General features: G+C 37.5%; 1 pseudogene; it reads left to right on the forward strand.

Annotated features, from left to right (window-relative positions):
* The first annotated feature begins 19,663 nt into the window (after positions 1-19,663).
* On the forward strand, positions 19,664-20,622 carry LOC116895762 (annotated as a pseudogene).
* The last annotated feature ends 435 nt before the right edge of the window (positions 20,623-21,057 follow it).

Here is a 21,057-nt window from a genome sequence, read left to right on the forward strand (position 1 = left end):
ATTAAGTTCTAAAAAGTCTTTAATTTTTTTATTTATTTATTCCTTGACCAAGTTATCATTGAGTAGAACATTGTTCAACTTCCATGTGTATGTGGGCTTTCTGTCATTTTTGTTGTTATTGAAGACAAGCCTTAGTCTGTGGTGCTCTGATAGGATGTGTGGAATTATTTCCATCTTCTTGTATTTGTTGATGTCTGTTTTGTGAGAAATTATATGGTCAATTTTGGATTAGATATCATGAGGTGCTGAGAAGAAGGTATATTTTCTTATTTTAGAATGAAATATTCTATAGATATCTGTCAAATCAATTTGGTCCATAACTTCCATTAGTTTCACTGTGTCTCTGTTCAGTTTCTGCTTCCATGATCTGTCCATTGCTGAGAGTGGGGCATTGTAGTCTCCCACTATTGTTGTGTGTGATGCAATGTATGCTTTGAGTTTTAGTACAATGTCTTTTATGAATGTAGGTGCCCTTACATTTGGAGCATAGATATTGAGAATTTAGAGTTCATTTGATGGATTTTTCTTTTGACGAATGTGAAGCTCCAACCTTATCATTTTTGATAACTTTTGATTGAAAGTCAATTTTATTCTATATTAGGATGGCTACTCCAGTTTGTTTCTTGGGACTATTTGCTTGGAAAATTGTTTTTCAGCCTTTTACTCTGAGATAGTGTCTGCCTTTGTCACTGAGGTACATTTCCTCTAAGCAGAAAAATGCTGGGTCTTGTTTAAGAATTCAGTTTATTAGTCTATGTCTTTTTATTGGGGGACTTGAGTCCACTGATTTTAAGAAATACTAAGAAGTAGTGATTGTTGTTTCCTGTTTCTTTCATTGTCAAGGGTAGAATTATGTTCCTGTGGCTCTCTTCTTTTGAGTTTGTTGCCAGAAGATTACTTCCTTGCTTTTGCTAGGGTGCAGTTTTCCTCCTTGTGTTGGAGATTTCTGTTATCCTTTGTAGGACTGGATTTGTAGAAAGATATTGTGTAAGTTTGGCATTGTCATGGCATATCTTGATTTCTCCAAAATAATTGAGAGTTTTGCTAGGAATAGTAGCCTATGTTGGCATTTGTCTTCTCATAGGGTCTGAATTACATCTCTCTAGGATCTTCTAGTTTTCATAGTATCTATTGAAATATCTGGTGTAATTCGGAAACATCTGCCTTTATATGTGACTTGATCCTTTTCCCTTACTGCTTTTAATATTCTTTCTTTGTTTTATACATTTGGTTTTTGACTATTATTTGATGGGAAGAATTTCTTTCTTGGGTCAGTCTATTTTGAAGTTCTATAGACTTCTTGTATGTTCATTGGCATCTCTTTTTTTAGGTCAGGGAAATTTTCTTCTATAATTTTATTGAAGTTATTTACTGGCCCTTGAAGTTGTGTATGTTTGCTTTCTTCTCTACCTATTATTCTTAGGTTTGGTGTTCTCATTGTGTCCTGGATTTCCTGGATGTTTTGGGTTAGGAGCTTTTTGCATTTTGTCTTTTCTTTGACTGTTCTGTCAATGTTTTATTATGGTACCTTCTGCATGTGAGATTCTCTCTTCTATCTCTTACATTTTGTTGGTAATACTTGTATGTATGATTCTTGATCTGTTTTCCAGGTTTTCTATCTCCAGGGTTGTCTCCTTTTGTGATATCTTTATTATTTCTATTTCCATTTTCAGAGTCTGGATGGTTGTGTTCAATTGCTTAACAAGTTTGGTTGTATTTTCCTATAACTCTTTATTGGAAATTTTGTGTTTCCTCTTTAAAGGCTTTTACTTGTTTACCTGTGTTCTCCTCTATTTCTTTAAGGGAGCTATTTATGTGTCCTGCCCTGATGGAAACTTATAATATGAGACTGGAGTGTGCTGCCAAGTTTAACATAACAATCAATAGTCTAGAAAATAAAAGAAAAAAGAAAATGACTGACAAAAGACAGCTAGCTATTATGGTCCTGACTAAAATAAAGAAATTAAACTTTTATAGGTCTCAGAAAACAGATTCTTGGAATTCTCAATGTCTAGTTGAGAGAAAGTTTGTCACACTGCATGAAGAATAATGTGACAACCATGAGATCATTGAACTATCAAAAAGGTTGACCTATGCTTACACACATGAGTGACCATGGTTCACAGTGCTTTCAAAAATACTTATGTACGGACTTATAGTTTTTGCTATAACATTTGGAGAACCAATAGATGTTTTTCAATAATTCAAAAGTCCATGCTGTGCTTATTTTCTTTCTGCCTTTTATTTATGGAACAAGATGTAAAGTTCTCAATTACTGCTCCAACACTATGCCCAATGGCTTCCGACTCTTATGATAATGGACTAAACTTTAAAATTGTGAGCACATTCCCAATTAAATGTTTTTATTTATAAGAGTTCCCTGGGTCATAGTGCCTATTCACAGCAATAGAACAGTAACTAAGATATTTTCTCCCACAGATTTTATGCCACTTTTGCAGCAGCATATCATGTTTGCAACTCACCCCTGTAGATCAAAATATTTACTTGTTTGCCTTTCTCCTCTGGAAGCATATAAAATACCTTCCAATATCATGAGCACAAGTGAGTATGAGGTACAGGCTCTAGGTAGATACTAGATCAACCTCTTCAGCTCAACATCTTTGTTATCTTCAGCAATAGGACTTTGCTATTATTTTGTGGAGGACAACTAATGATTTTGACAATAGATTAAGTTGTTTGGAGTTTTCCATTAGGTCTCTATGGCCAACAACTTGATTAGATGTAACTCATTTCTGGCAGTGGAAGTTTCATTTGTGGTGAAAGATGTCTAGTTGGGACCTTGTCTGTCACTTATTTGGTGATTTCATAGATAGATAGATAGATAGATAGATAGATAGATAGATAGATAGATAGATAATAGATATTATCAACTTAGGTTATTCTATGTCCCCTTAGATTTAACTGTCCCTCTCAATGTTCACTGAGGATTCATCTTTTCCACTCTCCCTTTAATCCTCCCTTTCATATAATCTATTTCTTCTTCCTAAGAGAAACCTTTCCTCCCTACTAGTCCCCTTGCTCTATATTTAACCTCAGTTGTCATACAGATAGCAGCATATATAGAGACCTTAAAATCTAATTCATTTGAATATAGTGAGTCCTTACTTGCTTGGTTAGAGTTACCCCAGATATTTTGAGCTTATTCTGAAAAGGACTGTCTCCTTGATTTCTTTCTCAGACTAACTGTCAAATTTGCATAGGAAAGATACTGATTTTTGTGTGTTTTCTTTGTACCCTACTACTTTGGTAATAGAGTTTTTCAGCTATAGAAGTTGTCTGGTGGAGTTGTTAGAGTCTTTGATGTATAAAGTCATATCTTCTACAAATAAAGATAGTTTGAGTTCTTTTTTTTTATTTGTAACACTTTGATCTTCAGTTGTAATATTGATCTAGCTAAGAATTCAACTCCTATATTGAATAGAAAGGGAGAAGGTGAACAACCTTGTCTTGTTCCTAATTGTAGTGGAAATATTTTCAGTTTCTCTCCACTTAGGTTGATATTGTCTATGTGTTTACTATAAATCATCACCATAATTATGTTGAGGTATGCTCCTTGTATCTCCAGGGACTTTTATCTTGAATGTTTGTTGGGTTTTCTCACAGCAGCTTCCTGGAACTAATGAGATGATCATGTGCTCTTTATCTTTTAGTCTGTTTGTGTGGTGGAATACATTTATTGATTTGCATATATTAAGCCATCCTAGTTTCTCTGAGATGAAGCCTGCTTGATCATGGTGAATGATCTCTTTGATGTGTTTTTGGCTTCATTTTACATGTATTTTATTGATTTTTTTACACCTGCATTCATAAAGGAAATTGGTCTGCAATCCTCCAAAATCATTGGATCTTTATGTAGTTTGCATATCTGAGTAAGAGAGACAGAGAGAGAGACAGAGAGACAGAGAGACAGAGACAGAGACAGAGAGAGACAGAGAGAGAGACAGAGAGACAGAGAGACAGAGACAGAGACAGAGAGAGAGAGACAGAGAGAGAGAGACTGGTCAGGGGGTAGGGAAGTGGTTTTCCCACCATGGGACTCAGAAAGCCATCACAGCCCCACACCAGTCCTAAGCACCCTGCTGAATTAATTTTCTTAACTTTAAGAAAGAAATTCTTAATTCTCCTGTAAACATGGTTCTACTGAGCCAGTGAGCTGCATATCCAAACCCTACCTCTCAGATATGCAATTCTCTGTATCACTAAGCCTTCCATTGTTGTCTTCTTGACTCTAATATCTATGGGAATGTGAAATTATGATTCCTAAATGTCACTAATGGCTCTCATATGTTCAACAGGGACTGCTTTCCTCCTGTCTTCTTAAATAATGGAGACTTCATCACAAAGTTACATTTGCTTCTCTGATTTACTGACAAGCAAATTGATCTTATTTGCCCTTTTGCACATGAGCCAGGCATTGAGGGGTTCTAGTATTCTGTGTTTTAAAATCTCTAATTCAAGCAGTTTGAAAGAGAGTATTCCTTACTTATCATAGTTTTCCTTATTGAGCAGTGCTTAAGGCCTTTTCTGTCTGCATGCTGAGCCACAGAATTTTCCCTTCTTTGAATTAAAGGTCAGAACTAAGAAGTATGTTTTATTTCTACACTCTGTATGCTTTCCTCACTCTCTGATACTTCCAACTGGTTTCAAGGGTTTGCTCTTTTGCACAAATCTGAATTTTACTCTTTCCTGTGTGTTGTGCCGAGTGTAAGAAGCAACAAACCAACGGTTCAGGCTCCTCTTCCTTTCTTCCCCTTTCTGTCTACTCAGAGTCACACGCAGAAGAAATCATCTGCATGACACTTTCTCATTGTACTTCGTCCTTGTCCTTTCTGTGGAGAGTTCCTTCTAGGCAAATAGCTGAGCTTCTGTAGTAAGTCTCATTCCCCATAACAAGGATTAGACAACTACCATAACAACCTGCTTACGACACTAGCTCATGCATTCTACTGTCAGGTATTTAATGTATTCTCTATTCCACTGCTGTTGGGAACTGTTCCAAAGCTCTCAACTAATCTGGCATCCAAAATCAGGAATCCGTACGTCTAAATGCTGAAGGCCCTTGTCTCCAATTGGTTTTTGATCAATTAATAAAAAGCTCATGGCTGGACAGGTAGACTGAGGAGGGCAATATAGGTTTGCATGGACTACGAACTGGAAGAAAGGAAGACAGAGAATTGCCATGACTCAGGAAGAAGGATGGGACATAAGTGCTACAGGAGAGAAAGCCAAAAAACCATGTCTGAATTCGGGTAAGTAGCCACTGGTCAGTTCTTCCATCGGGCCTGGCATGGCAGGGGAGTGCCCAGTCTTTGAGCTAATCATGCTTGTCGCAAATTAGTTGGTGTGCACCTGTGTGTATGTGTGTGTGCGTGTGTGTGTGTGTTTTTCATTCTAGAACCCAGATTGCTCCTGGGTGTGTGTGTGTGTGTGTGTGTGTGTGTGTGTGTGTGTGTGTGTGTGTGACCTGTCAGGAGCCAAAGTGGTGTAGCCAACTACTGCTACACATAGCCAATAGGGAGACATCTCTATATACACACAGTAGACTCTCTCATCAAGGAAATGTGACACCACATTCACATAAAGGAACATATCAACCTGGGGTTTCTCATAAGAATACACTGTGCCTTTAAATGCTCAGCTGCGATTGACAGTATTATCATCTATAGTAAGGAAATTAATCTGTCACTATAGCAATGAAACATAACAACCCATAACACATGGCAGAAAGGAGTAGAGTAGCCTGTACTGTGTGGAAAATGATCTATGATAAATACACTTTAGGTATTGATTGAAGAACTGTAGTAACATATAGCCAAGCCAAGCAAGAATAAAAGAATAAATACAAGATACTAATCCAGAACATCAGAAAGATAGCAAAATATTAAAATTGATGCTCACAACAGCCCTTTAGGGCCCTGAAACTATAACCCCCAATAAACTATCCCCACTTTAATTTGCTTCTTGCCAGTTATTCATTCACAATATAAAAGTAACTAGCTCAGGAAGATAGTGGAAAATTATAGTTTTAATGAGATTGGTAGTATCTGTCTTTCTACTCAATGTAGAAAGAAGTGGACTGTGACTTTGAGCTCATCTGAAAGCCGGCATAGCAAGCTTCTAGCTTCAAAACCAGACTAAGGATAGCTCAGAAATACAATGCTTGCTTACCAAGCCAAAAAACAAAGCAAAACAAAAAACAAAATCAAACAAAAAGCACACCAAACAAGAAACAAACAACCCCTCATACACACAAAAACCAACAGTAATAAAGAAAACTCAAACTGTAACTACATAAACTTTTTTTATTAATTGGAGACTTTTAAAATCTGTACCATATTTTCACAATCACCTTATCTCCATAAATACTTTTATTTAAGAGATGCCTCACATCCTACCTTCTAAGGTCTAACTATGCATTATTCCATTGCATACCACAATTTAATTTTTAAATGTGCATTTAATTAACAAGGAGATTTAGCTGTTTTTATTATGTGATGAATCCATGTCTCCACAGAAAATCTAGGTCAGCTAAAGCAACAATAGCATTGCTCATGGTCTCAGTGGCTTGATTTCCTAAGAGCAAAATCTTGTGGGAAATTTGGAATGTTCCTAAAAAATGTCTAAATATTTTTCCACCAAATCAATATACACTTCAGTTTTATTTTACATAAACATGCAACATGCTTTCAGGATTTATAGAGTCCAACTCATGAAGATGCAACAAAGAAAAGAAGTATAAAGTATATTTTAAAATAATTCACTAACAACTCTGCCTTAATTCTTCTGTCTGACTTTTATCTGAAGACTGAAGAAATAAAGGTGGGGCAATACAAACATAGATCATGATCAGAATATTGGAATAGTTTTTAAAAGTATAGTGGATATTATAGAAAAATCTCAGAATGTCCATGATACAACTTACAGACCATATGAAGGTCAAGAAAAAGAAAGACCAAAGTGTGGGTGCCTCAGTCCTACTTGGAGGGGGGGAATAAAATAATCTCGGGAAGTTGAGGGCAGGGAGAACTTGGGAGGAAAAAAGAAGGGGAGAGAGGAAAAGGGGGACAGGATTAGGTCTGGAAGGAGTCAGGCAAGATGTACAGAGGGCCAGGAAATTGAACAGAGGTATGAAGCAATGGAGATGTATAACAGGGTAGCCACCAGATAGTCCCAGATACCTGAAAATCAAGAGGATCCCAGGACTCAACATTAGCTGACATTAGCTGAAATACTCAAAACAGGCATCACCCCCACCCCCCACCCCCGTTGAGGGGTGGAGCAACAACTCTTAACAAAACTAACCTAGCATTGCTCCTGTCCAAAGGCAATGCAGGGACAAGATGTGGAGCTGAGACTAAGGGAGGGGCTGCTAGTCCTGGGTTCTATAAAAAAGCAAGGTAAGCAAGCCAGGGGAAGTGAGTCAGTAAGTAACATCCCTCCAGGGCCTCTGCATCAGGTCCTGCTTCCTGACCTGCTTGAGTTGATGAACAGCAATGTGAATGTCTAAGCTGAATAAACACTTTCCTCCCCAACTTGCTTCTTAGTCAGGAATAGAAAGTCTGACTAAGACACATAATGTTATCTCTTCTCTCTTGTTATTTTTTTTTGTGTGAGCCACTGCGAATTGTAATACTTAATGAGTAATTTATTGAACATATTAAGTGTATTATTAGTTATACCACTTCTACTCCACACACACAGCGACAGCAACAGCAACACACATGAATAGGGATCCCAATGAATGTTGAATGTAAGGGAGAGATCAGGGTAAATATGATTAGAATGGTATGAAACTCTTAAAGAATATGTACAAAATATTCTTTAAAGGTTGATGTGAAATAGAGACAAAAAAGAAAACATGGGAGAAAAAGGCAGATATAATGATCTTCAAATACAAAAACAGGCAATGTTTAATATAACATTTAAAAATGTAAAATGTTTATCTTACATTTAAAGTATAAAAAGAGATATCAACTCTGCTTGAGCCATAGTTCATTGTGGGAATCCTTCTTCATTTAAAAAAGGCTTGAAGTTGTCAAAAAGTTAAATAAATAAGTAAATAAATAAACAAAATTCATGAAAACATTTAAACTCTATAATAAAGAAGACATTATAGGGAAAGATTATACATTTGACAATAACTACAGCATAAATAATGGGAAACATTAAAATTACCTTAATATTAATAGAATGAATAAATTTATTCCACTGTATTTATATGAAGTACTATGCAGTCATTACAATTCAGTGCAGTTAAAAATAGCAACAGATAAATATCTTATAAAATAATTATGTTGATAGAAAAATTAATCCACAAAAAATGGTTTATCACATTATCACATACATAGTTTGAAATCACAAGAATAGTGTACACTGTATACAAATACATTCATATTTGGCTATATTTGTAACTCTATGGAAATGCAAAACACTGAATTCAAAATAATTCATTACCTAAGTATACAATGAAAGAAAACAACACAAGTAAAGATTTTAAAAGAAGTTTGTTTTGTATATAAAAATTTAAATAAAACATACATGCTGACTCTTTAATAAGTTTTGAATAAATGAAATGTTCGATTGTATTTTGTGATTAAGACTCATGTTTCTCATGATCCTTATTGAAAGAACAGGTTTTTTTTTGTTTGCTTTTTGGTTTTTTGTGGAAAGCAAGGAGACATAAATAAGAAGTAAACACACAACACACCCTCTGCTTTTTCCTGATATAAATATGCTCACTTATAATCTTGAAAATAGACTTCTGAGTCCCTGTAAGTTTTACAATTGTCAGCCAGATAACACTCCACATGTTGAAGGGATGTGGGGGAACAGACAGAAGTAGGATACTTCCCGGTGGAGGGTCCATGGCAATGGGGAGTGATAAATAAATTAAATTAGTGCATTATATGCATGATAGAAATGACATTGGCAGGAAGGGATGGGTGGATGGGTGGGGGAACACCCTCATAGAAGAAGGGTTCGGGGGTTTAGGGGGTTTATGGACAGGACACCATGAAAGGAATTATATTTGAAATGTAAATAAATTTTTAAAAATCCATTAAAAATAAAAGAAATGACGTTGGTTATGAAGAAAAGGCAAGCAGAATTTCAGGCTAAGTTGCAATTAAAATGAGATGCTTGACAAGAAATGAATCAAACACAAGCTCCACTACATTATAAAATAAAAATACTTTCAGATTAAAGATTTGAGAGAAGTGTTAAGGCAAACACGGGCACCTCATGTTTGGCACTCTACTGATGGAGAGTACAGCAGAGGACTCAAATGATATCAGGATCTCAGTGGACTGGAAAACAGCAAAAGAGGGAGAAGGGGAAGGAGATGGGGGTAGGAACTATGCGGAGCCTTAGAAAAGGTTGAAGCGCCTGCCCATTTTTATGAATTAGATGCAAACTCTTCTGAGAACTCTTCTGGATATGATCTGACAGTTGTAAAGGGATAATCTGGCTTTCATGAAGTTTCAGTAGAGAAAGAAAGGGATCAGTCAGACAAATTGAAAGCTCTTGTAGTTATCTAGCAGATGATGGTGCCCTACAGTTCCGGTAAATTAGCATTTGGAAGTACTTTCTGTTAATGTGTTAATGGTCCTGGGAACTGTGGGAACTTAAAGCCCTCTCTGTATTTGTTCATGAAGCAACATAAGGCATTTGAAAGTAAAGGGTACCCTAACAGAGACACACATGATTCTGGCATGTGCAAATTTCAGTGTTATAACTGTAGGTATATGAGTGTGCATATTAATGGTTTGGCCAGAGAAAAGCTGAATGACAAACAAGAAGCAACCTTCTTTCTTAACCCAAATGTTTATAGAGGCTTGGAACGTTTTTCCATGTGGCATGGAGAAAAACATGTACAAAAAAAAAGTACAAAATACTAAATTAAATGAGGTTTTCTAAAGATATTTGTTTGCCTTTTCTTTTCTTTTTCTTTTCTTTATTTCTCTCTTTCTTTTTGCTTTTAATATACTCATCTGTACCTAACAAGATAACCAGCACTATTTGTGTGCTTTTATGAGGTAGGTTACTTGGAAAAAGTTCTAGGGCCACTATAAAATGTGGAAAATGATCCTTTGTTGGCTAAAAGTGCATTCTACTGACCAAATAGTCTCACTACTTCTGAAAAGGCCAAGGAAAAATTTGTAAGTGTTTGGGAGTTGCTACTTTTTGAGCCAAAGATCAATTCTCAGTCTGTTTCCCTCCACTTTTCTTTGTTCCCCAATGCAGCCATAAAACCAAACCAAACCAAAACTAAAGCCCAAAACAAAACAAACAAACAGCCAGCAGTATCTTCAAAGCAAGGTGGCTACTATAAAATGCCATCATCTGTGCAACCCTGCTGGATGACTTAGACCAAAACATATTCATCTCCTAAACTTTTCAACGAATGCACTAAACATATGGTGTAACACACATTGTGAATAGTACTATCATCTGTTTTTGGTTTATACCACTAACCCCTTAATTACAAAACAATTTCTAAATGAGCAATTTACTCAACAATGATTAAGGCTTATTTTGTGTTATTTTAGAAGCTTAAAAATGTTCTTCCAATTATTGCAGACTATCTCCGAGTTGACATTTTAAGAGGAATTCTGATGACTGAGAATTGAATAAGCGACTATCATATCCAGATGACGGGCAATTGTTCCTGTCAGCTGTCCGAGGAGCTGCTAATCATGACTCCCATAGTGAGCTTGTGACTCCCATCCAGCCTGCTACCCACATGCTGCCCAAGGCAACAAATGAAATGTCTGCCCTGGATTAGGTTTGCAATCACAGTCTAAAAGACATGTCTAGCTAAAATGCATTGTGTCTAATTGCATGTAAACATTATTCTACTACTAAAGTGAAAATACCTGTCCAAGATGGTGAGACGACCAAAAAATACATTTCATGAGAAATTTTAGTTCACCAATGTAAACCTCAGGAAAATATTTCGCTCCTTTAAAAATGCAAGTTTTGATCCTGTTAGTGACTGTTTCTTAATATTATTGAAATGGAATAAGATTTCAATTTGAGTCATTCACATTGAAATTTTCAACTGATTTAGTTACATTAATTTATTTTATTTTATGTCCTTTTAAGTGTTATTCCTATTTTCCTTTCTTTTGACATTATAGATTTTATTAACTTCAATTTTTAAATTTTTAATTGTATTATCCTGCATTAGTAATAAATATTAATTTGGACAGTTCTATGGTGTTGTCTAAACAGTGCAGTTCAAACAGCTCATACTTAACATTTGGAACATATCTTTTGTTGCTTGCATTTAACACAAATATGCAAGGCAGTTATTACTTTAATGGTCACTCACTGTCAAGAAACTGATTTCATACACTATTGTCTTAAACTTGGTGTTCGATGTTAATCCCACCTGGTGAGAATAAGCCACTACCACTTTTTTGAGGAAAATTTGAAGCAAGTGTTAGTAAATACTAACCAGGATGCTGGACAGTGGCCAGGTCTATACCCAAAATTTCTAGAGTCTGACACTAAGTTACATGAGTTAGAGGGTTATGAAGGTAACATACAGACTATGAACTTCCAGCCTTTGTCCAATCAGGTACAAACATACATTCTGATGTATTTCCTTATTATACACTTACATGTGATCAAGTACATTATGTGCAGTTGGGGCAGTCAAACATCTTTACAGAAACAAAAACAAACAAACAAGAAAACATGTGGTTTGTTACCTTAGATTAACAACAGCTCCCCAGTATTCCATGAAGTTATCTGTCATTGGACAAATATGGCTTTGAAAGTTAGAGGAATATTTGGTTTTTGTTTGCTTGTTTGTTTTGTTTTTCTATATATTTATCCACATTACATCCCGATTGATGCCACATTTCCGAGTTCCACCAAATACAAACCCTTTCCTGGATCCCTTCTCCTCTGAGAGGATAGAGGACATCCTGTCTAAATACCCACTACCCTAGCACATCAAGTCTCTGTAGAACTAGGTGCATCCTCTCCCATTGAGGCCAAACAAGGGAGCCCAGTTAGGAGAAGATATTCCACAGCTTTAGCTCTAGTCGTGGGGGGAACCACATGAAGACCAAGCTGCCTATTTGTTACATATGTCCAGGGGAGCTTAGGTCCAGCATGTGTATGCCTTTTGGTTGGTGGTTCAGTCTTTGAGATCCCCACAGGTCCAGGGTAGTTGACTCTGTTGGGCTTCCTGTGGAGTTCCTATTCCCTTCGGGACCCTCAGTCCTTCCTCCAACTCTGTCATAAGAGTCCCCAAACTCCATCCAATGTTTAGCTGTTGGTCTCTGCATCTGTCTGAGTCATCTGCTGAGTGAAGCCTCTCAGAGGACATCCATGATATTCCTGTCTGAAAGCATAATAGAAACCCTTTTAATACTGTCATGGATTGGTGATTGTCCATGGGATGAATCTCTAGTTGAACCAGTTACTGCTTGGCCACATCCTCGGTCTCTGCTCCATCCTCTGCCCCTGCATTTCTTGTAGACAAGATAAATTTAGGGTTGAAAGGGTGGGTTGGTGTTCCTATAATTCCACTGGAGCTCCTGCCTGGTTACAGAAGGTGGCCTTTTCAGTACACCTGGTTAAGCACAGGTGGCCCCAGTGTTGTGAATCTTAGCTAAGATAACCTCATTGATTCTTGGGAGCCTCTTCTATCACAGGTCTCTAGCACGCCACCCACCTCGACTCTCAGAATGCAAGTCCAAGTGGTTGAAAGACTTCAATGTAAAACCAGAAGTCAATTGGGCAGTTTCTCAGGAAACTGGGAATAGTTCTACCTCAAGATCCAGCTGTACTATTCCTGGGTATATACCCAAAAATGCCACATTGTATCACAGGGAAACTTGTTCATCTATGTTCACGCCACCTTTATCTTTGTGGTGGTTTGAATGCTTGGCCCAGGGAGTAGCACTTATGGGAAGTGTAGCCTTTTTGGCGGAGGTGTAGCCTTGTTGGAGGATATGTGTCAGGGTGGGTTTCGAAACCTGCCTCCTAGCTACATGGGGAAGTCTCCTGTCTGCCTTTGGATCAAGATGTAGGACTTTCGATTCCTCCAGCTCCATGCCTACCTAAGCGCTGCCATGTTCCTGCCTTGATGATAATGGACTGAACCTCTGAACCTGTAAGCCAATCTGAATTAAATATTCTTTATAAGAGTTGCCTTGGTTATGATGTCTCTTCTCAGAAGTAAATCCCTAACCAAGACAATTTGTAATAGCCAGAAATTGGAAACAACCTAGACACCCTTCAGCTGAAAAATGGATAAAGAAAATGTGGTACATCTACATTTTATTTTCTTGGAAAATAAAAATAACTAAATCATCTGCAGTAGAAATAGAGTATAAAATGACTTGTTTTTATAAAGGGAAATTCTTTCTTTGTCCCTCCAAAAAGGATTATGTCAATATTTAATTTTAAAGGCTACATATTACAATGGGGTTGCTTTTGTTTGTTTGTTTCTAGAGACTTTTATGATTCCATAGGAATGGCATGTAAAATTAAGTTCAGTATTTAACTGAGATTCCAAGCATAATATAGCCAAAATTTATGAATTTTGATGAGTATTTGATAATACAACAACCACCATCACGTTACAAGATTATGAGTCAGTGTGTTTAATTCCAGGAATACATAGACAGATCAATAATAATCATGGTGGTAACCCAAAGGAGAAAAAAATCAATTGGCCACTTCATAGATGTTACTGAGGCATTTGTAGAATCTAACAAGTATTTGTTTTTGCTATTCACATAAAATTATTTTTAGAGAAATGAAAATATTGGAGGCATCACTAGTAAAAAAAAGAAAATAATATATAATTCTAGATTTCAGTATAGCACTATTAGTAAATGTTATATACTATTCATGCATATGAATTTCCAATGTAAATAGAGCTTTTATTATACAAGATTTCATTCATATATATGCATATTTATATATATATAAATATATATAAATTGTGGTTTAAACTTTGTTTCAATATCTACCTTACTATGTCAACTTATGCTTTTAAGTGTGTATTTGCTGAATTTATTTTGTTAGTAGAAAAAGTTTTCTTTCTTAACAATTCTTTTTATGTCAGCTTTAAGTCAAACCTTTGTAAGTATTACTGTAACAGGTTTAAAAATCACACAAAGGGCTAGGGATGTAGCACAGTTTCTAAAGTGTGTCTAAATCATGGAGGACTGGGCTCAGTCCCCAGGATAAAATTAAATAAGATGGGTCAATGAATATCTGTAATCCTTGGACCTGTAAGGTGGGTGCAAGAGAATCAGAAGTTCAATAACATTTCCTACTACTGAGATCAAGGGCAGCCTGACTTACATAAGATCTTGTTGCAGAAAAAAAGGCAAAAAAAAATCTAGGAAAGTGAAGGCTGGAATGAGGAAACTACACATCTAATAACCAGTTAGTGTCTGTATTTCCTGCAGCACTGAAAAGGGCTTGTAAGCCTGAAGTTCTGAAAAAAAAATCGCAAGCAGCAATACACATATATCTGCCTGTGTGGTCTGAAGAGAGGTGTCCATGGAGATATCAGAGAAAACCTCATCCTCTCACAGTACTAATGTTTATGAATGAACACAGTCATGAGCCTGGAGGTCATCCATGAGACAATGTTCCATGTTATCGGAGATACCCTGACTCATCAACATAGTTTGTTGACCTTTGCCTCTCTGAACACTGGGGCATTCTAATAGAGGTCCTTTATTTTCTTTCTGCCCTGCAAGTTTCTTTTAATTAAACTCATAGAACTATATCAACTATAACCAAGTATTATAGATTGGGAAAGAATCTGGGAAACGACTTCCAGACTGGAAAAGTAACAGTATTTCCAATTCAATTAAATATTTGAGTAATTTTGTACTCTTCCTATACACTCAAACACTGACATAAGCTTTATAAATACATGAAAAGAACAAGTTCTTTGCCCAATCTGTAGGTTGCCATTTTGTCATGTTGATAGTGTCATTTGTCTTACAGAAGCTCCTTAGTTTTATGAGATCCCATTTCTCTATAGTTGACCTTAAAGCCTGAGCCATTGGTGTTCTGCTCAGGAAATTTTCCCCTGTATCTATGTGTTTGAGGCTCTTTCCCACTTTCTCCTCTGTTAGATTCAGCATATCTGGTTTTATGTGGAGGTCATTGAACCACTTGAACTTGAGCTTTGTTCAAGGAGCTAAGAATGGATCTGTTTGCATTCTTCTACATGCTGACAGCCAGTTGAGCCAGCACCATTTATTGAAGATGCTTTCTTTTTTCCACTGGTTGGTTTTATCTCTTTGTCAAAGATCAGGTGACCATAGGTGTGTGAGTTTAATTCTGCATCTTAAATTCTATTCCAATGGTCTACCTGTCTGCCTCTATACCAATACCATGCTCTTTTATCACTATTGCTTCATAGTACAGCTTGAGGTCAGAGATGGTGATTTTTCCAGAAGTTCTCTTATTGTTGGGAATACTTTTCACTATCCTGGGATTTTTATTATTCCAGATGAATTTGATAAGTGCTCTTTCAATCTCTGTGAAGAATTGAGTCAGAATTTTGATGGGGATTGCATTGAATCTGTAGTTTTTTTTGGGTTTTTTTTGTAAGATGGCCATTTTTACTCTCTTAATCCTTCTGATCCATGAGCACTGGAGTTCTTTCCATTTTCTGAGGTCTCCTTCAATTTCCTTCATCATAGACTTGAAGTTCTTGTCATACAGGTCTTTCAACTACTTGGTTAGCTTAACACCAAGATACTTTCTATAACCTGTGGCTATAGTGAAGGGTCTCATTTCTCTAATTTCTTTCTCAGCACGTTTATCCTTTAAGTAGAAGAAGGCTACTGATTTGTTTGAGTTAATTTTATATTCAGTCACTTTGCTGAAGTTGATTATCAGCTATAGGAGTTCTTTGGTAGAATTTCTGGGGACACTTAGGTATAGTATCATATCATCTGCAAGTAGTGATATTGTGACTTCTTTCTTTCCATTTTGTCTCCCTTTGACCTCTTTTTGTGTGTAATTGCTCTGGCTAGAACTTCAAATAATATATTGAATAGATAGGGAGAGAGTTGTCAGCCTGCAGTGCATCTGATAGAGGGTTAATCTCCAATATATACAATGAACTCAAGAAGTTAGACTCCAGAGAACCAAATAATCCTATTTAAAAAGGGATAAAGAGTTAAACAAATAATTGTCAACTGAGAAATCTCAAGTGGCTGAGAAAAATTTAAAGAAATGTTCAACATCCTTAGTCCTCAGGGAAATGCAAATCAAAACAATGCAGAGATTCCACCTCACACCAGTCAGAATGGCTAAGATCAAAAACTCAGGTAACAGCAGATGCTGGCTAGGATGTGAAGAAACAGGAATACTCCTCCATTGTTGGTAGGATTGCAAGGTGTCAGAACCACTTATTCTGGCGGTTTCTCAAAAAATTGGTAATAGTTATACCTGAGAACACAGCTATACCACTCATTATCATATGCCCAAAAGATGCTCCAACATATAACAAGGATGCATGCTCCACTATGTTCATAGCAGCCTTATTTATAATAGCCAGAAGCTGGACACAACCCCGATGCTCTTCACTGGAGGAATGGATACAGAAAATGTGGCACACTTACACAAATGTAGTACTACTCCATTATTCTAAGTTATTAAAAACAATAACCTCATGAAATTTGCAGGCAAATTGATGGAACTAGAAAATACAATACCAAGTGAGGTTACTAGTCACAAAAGAACAGACATGGTATGTACTCATTGATAAGTCAATACTAGGCAAAATGCTGAGTACCCTCAATACAACCCAGAGACCATATGATGTTCAAGAAGAAGGAAAGTCAAAGTGTGGATGTTCCATTCCTACTTAGAAGGGGAAAGAAAGTAGTCACCATGGGAGGTAGAGGGACATAGAAATATAGGAGGGAGATGGAGGGAAAGGGAAAAGGGAATCAGGTGTGGTAGGAGAAAAAGGAGAAGTACAGAGGGTCAGGAAACGGAAGAAGGTGTATCTCAATGGAGGGTGGGGAACTGGGGGTAGACACTAGAACGTCCCAGATGCCAGGAAAGCAAGGAGCTCCCAGAACCCAATGGGACTGACATTAGTCCAAATGCCCAACAAAGGGGAGGGAGAACATCTAGAGACCATATCCAGAGGTTAGGCAAGGCCCCCAGTTGGGGGCTGGGGCCATGCACTCATCTCCAAATTTTTAACCCAGAATGGTTTCTTTCTAAAGGAAATACAGGGATGAAATATAGCATAGAGACTGAAGAAAAGACCATCCAGAGACTGCTCCACCTAGGGATCCATCCCATATGCAGACACCAAATCCAGTAACTATAGCTGATGCCAAGAGGTGCTAACTGATAGGAGCCTGATATGGCTGAGCCCTGAGAGGTTGTTTCATAGTCTGACCAATACAGATGTAGATGCTCACAGCCACCCATCTGACTGAGCACTGGTATCCCAATGGAGGAGTTAGAGGAAAAACTGAAGGAGCTGAATGGGTTTGCAACCCCATAGAAAACAACAATATTCAACCAACCAGATCTCCAAGAGCTCCCAGGGACTAAACCACCAACCAAAAAGTACACATGGAGAGACCCTTGACTCCAGATGCTTATGTAGCAGAGAATTGCTTTATCTGGCATCAATGGTAGGAGAGGCCTTTGGTCCTGTGGAGACTTGAGGTGGTAGTGCGTGGATAGTTTGGGGAATTTCTACGTAGAAGCTGGGGAGGAGGGCAATGGCATAGGGAGTTTGGTGAGGGGAAAACAGGAAAAGAGATAACATTTGAAATGTAAATAAATAAAATAACCAATAAAAAAGGATAAAAGAGATCATGGAGAAAAGATAGGGTAGGGGAGAAAACAAAACACAGCGACACAGGCACGTCCCTCTTGGGTTTTGGAAGCTGAGACAAGTATACTAAAACGTAAAGGCTTTTCTGGACTACAGAGTAACTCCAAGCCCTTGATCTCACACTAGCACTTTACTCCCTTATCCTACTACAGCATGAACATCTCTTCATGTGCTACCACTACCACACTAGAGCTCCACCAAGACTTCTCCTCCATGATGGAATGAAATCCTCAGAAACCATGACCCCCCCAAAAAATATTCCATCTCTTCTGCATTACTTTGGTTTGGTTTTGGAAAATATCAAAAGTACTAACATGGGACAGTAACGCTGACAAGGAGAGTTATTACTCCATCCAAACTGGCCAGTATATTCACTGACCTCTAGAATGTATTTATAAGTACTAGGTGTGCCCAGCTAGACAATCTTTAGAATGGTATAAAGAGAGCTTAATAAAACATTCTAGTAGGAGTTTGGAAGACTCAAATACCAATGTACATGTGGAGAGTAAAGACAGAGCTTTGAAATTTCATGGGGAGAATGAAGACTTTATTTCAGAAATAAAAACTAAAATTCATCTACATAAGGCAAATGGTTAGAATTGGAAAATATCATCCTGAGTGAGGTAACCCAATCACAGAGAAACACACATGGTATGTACTCATTGATAAGTGGCTATTAGCCCAAATGCTTGAATTACCCTAGATGCCTAGAAACTCAAGATGATCAAATGTGAATGCTTATTCAACAAGAATACCCTTGGCAGGGAATAGAGGCAAAAGAGAGACAGAAGGAACACCCCTCAGAGTTGATGTTTGAGCCAAATTAGACAAGATGGATGAAGCAAAGAAGTGCAGGCAACCCAGGAACATCTCTCTGAGAGACACAGCCAAATACAACAAATACAGAGGCAATGCCAAAAACCACTTGAGAACAGGACCCCGTAAGGAATCAGAGAAAGAACTGGAAGAGCTTGAAGGGGCTATATGAACAAATAATGCCAAGCAACCAGAGCTATCCTAAAAGACTATACATGGACTGACCCTGGACTCTGACCTCATAGGGTTTGAAAAGATCATCAGTGTAAGGGAAGCCCTAAGACTGAACGTTAATGTTGGGGGAGGGCATGAGGATGGGGAGGGAACACCCATGTAAGGAGGGGAGGGAGGGAGGGATGTTGGCTGAAAGGGAATAACACTCAAAATAAAATAAGAAATACTCAAGTTAAAAAAATAAAATAAAAAAATTCATCTACATAATGGAAAATAGTCTGCCTTCCTTAAATTCTCCCTGATTAAATGCTTATCATATAGCACAAGAGAATCATGTAGGTTGATGTTTGACCAAATAGTAAAGCATCACATCCTACCAAAGTTGACACAAAATTGACAGTAAAATCTCTATATAATATTATATCTGATTAAAATATTAAATGATAATGAGGGCATGATATACATGTATTCTGAGAGTCAATGCCTCTAATAAGTATTCCATTGGTCTTATTCTTGGAATAAATGCACTTACTGATTGTCCAATACAGAGTGGTCATCCCTGAAACCCTAAACACACACACACGCACACACAAAGACACAGAATATTGTATTTATACATTGGTTATATGCATATATGTATGTAGTGGTAATAATTAGAGAAAATGTTAAACTTAGATTTTGAGTTATACTAGAACTACGGAAACACTGTTAAAGAAATTGAAGAGTTTTTGTTACACAGGACAGTTGTATAGTTTTAAGTGGAATTTTGACTTTGATATTGCTAGATACAACATGGCCATGGAAGGGATAGTGAGACATGGTCCCTGTCCCTAGAGCAGAGCCAGTAAGACATGGCTCTCCTTGAGTGCTAACTGTTGCTGTAGGCATAAAGTGTGTCTGCTTGCTTAACAATGTACATATTTTACTTCATGTTCTTCCTTCAGGGAATGTTCTCCCTGCCAAGGTTAATGGATCTATCATAATCACAAACAGCACAATTCCAGGAATGGAGAATGGGTCTGGTGATCTGAAATGGAATTTCTGATTTCTTTGAAGACTTAGTTGTGTCATGTGATGATTTTCTGGGAAAAGTATTATACCTAAAGCTAACTTCCTCACATCAAAATGGCCTCTATGTCTAGACTTGGCAACCACAAGCACTGTGCCGAGTGAACTACAAAGGACTTGCTATGTTAAGATAAAAAAAAAATGTTCGGACATTAGAAGTGGACACAGTGGTTGCTACCTCTGAAGAGAAGAATTACCAAACCTAGGGCTGGGGTTCTGCACTCAATATTTCAGAGGCCTCCAGGCAGACTACAGTCTGTTAAGAAAGGTTCAGAATCTCTCATCCGTACACAGTGGATTCATCACAAATTTATCAGATCAAGACTTCCAGATAAAGTATTTGAGTCTAGACCTGAAGGTCATGAAAAACACGATGGGGACCCACACAACCCTCATAAACTGCATATTGTTACAAGAATAAGTATAAAGAGATGTCTATTCTGGGAAAACATACAATCAAGGAGCTCGGACTGCAGAAGGCAGACAGCCCTCAGAGTCACAAAGACATCCAGCGGGTGAACGCAAAGCTGAAAGAGGTTAAGCACTTGATGCGCATCCAGCCCCTGAAGCTGCCACAGGGACTTCCCACAGAAGAGACCATGTCCAGCGTGTGCCTTAGGAGCACTGGGGAATTGGTTGTGTAGTCGCATCTGAATCCTGTGGAGCAGGAAGCAAAGTCCTGATGCCACACAGCTTCAGCTCACAGATGCACTTACTGAGGAAACTCTTCTCATTAAAGTGTGTTAATTCAGTCCAAAGAAGAAAAAGGAGGAGAAAGAGGAGGAGGGGGGGGAGGGGGAGGAGGAGGAGGAGGAGGAGTATGGAAAGCAAGAAAAAAAAGAAAGAAAGAAAGAAAGAAAGAAGAAAGAAAAGGAAAATGTTCTTGCTGTCTGATTCATTGGCCTTGAATGTGCTCTGTATTTCAGTTCTATACCTAAAAGTCAAGGGGCTATGGTCAAAAAGTGCTGACGGGTGGAATGATCAAAAGAAAACCAGGAATAAATGATTAAACTGATATGCAATTTCTTTTTTTTTTATCTTTATTAACTTGAGTATTTCTTATTTCACTTCGATTGTTATTCCCCTTCCCAGTTTCTGGCTGATATGCAATTTCTAAT

This window comes from Rattus rattus, chromosome 3 (assembly GCF_011064425.1).
Source record: "Rattus rattus isolate New Zealand chromosome 3, Rrattus_CSIRO_v1, whole genome shotgun sequence".
NCBI lineage: Eukaryota > Metazoa > Chordata > Mammalia > Rodentia > Muridae > Rattus > Rattus rattus.